We start from the raw sequence: 867 nt of genomic DNA on the forward strand, positions 1-867 counted from the left end.
GTCTCCGTGTCATGAATCCCGCTTCCTGAGTCTGTTTTCTGCCTGAGTTGCCTGTTTCTGTCTTGGAGTCTGTTTCCTGAGGTTCCTGAACGCACCCTGTCTGGTTGCCGGGGGACGAAGCTAGGCGGGAGATCTCTCGATTACCCGCACCTGCATCTCATCAGCTATCTGCACACCTGGTCCTGATCATCACCTCTCCACTTCATAAGCTCTGACCTGACATCCATTCCCTGCCGGATCGTTAGCAATGAACAGTATGTTGTGTCAGCGTATCAGCCTCAAGTTTACTAGAGTTAGTTTTGTTTTTCTGTACTTTTTGCTTGCCGTGTACTCACCTCCGTTTACTCTGTCTACAGTCATTCTCCCGGAACATTCACCCCACCCCTGCCTGGTCGTCGGTGGCTTCTGTGACATCATTGGATCTGCCTATTCACTCTCACCAACTCACCTCCGCTGCCCGCTCCGTCTCCTGAATTATTCTGCTTTCACATTTGAGTCTGTAAATAAATACTCACCTTCGTTCAACTCACCTTGTCCTGGTCTGCTTCTGGGTTCTGCTTTAGAGAATCGTGACACTCCGAGTGTATCGGCTAACAGAAACATGCCAATGCAGGGATTTCTAGTGGCGCACACATGAATTATAATAATGCTCGAGCTCAGAGGAAGTTGTACTAATAGTTTCCCCATTTTGGCTTTGTGTTTTAAAAGCATTTGAAAGTGAGTTGGATACTGTGTGCTGTATCTAGCCTGCTACCCCATGGCCTAGACTATCATTCCATGATTTCCATGAGTAAGTGAGGAAGCCTAGGCAGAAATCTCCTGTACATGTACTGTACATGTACTGTACATGTATACATATCTCCTGTA

The 867-nt window shown here is 47.2% G+C and overlaps 1 long non-coding RNA gene across 1 annotated transcript; it reads left to right on the forward strand.

Moving 5' to 3' along the window:
- The first annotated feature begins 216 nt into the window (after positions 1-216).
- LOC115153710 (uncharacterized) lies at positions 217-525 on the forward strand. The gene is made up of 2 exons (XR_003867745.1): positions 217-254; positions 357-525. It is a non-coding gene; the product is annotated as an uncharacterized LOC115153710 (long non-coding RNA).
- Positions 526-867: the final 342 nt, after the last annotated feature.

This window comes from Salmo trutta, chromosome 19 (genome assembly GCF_901001165.1).
Source record: "Salmo trutta chromosome 19, fSalTru1.1, whole genome shotgun sequence".
NCBI lineage: Eukaryota > Metazoa > Chordata > Actinopteri > Salmoniformes > Salmonidae > Salmo > Salmo trutta.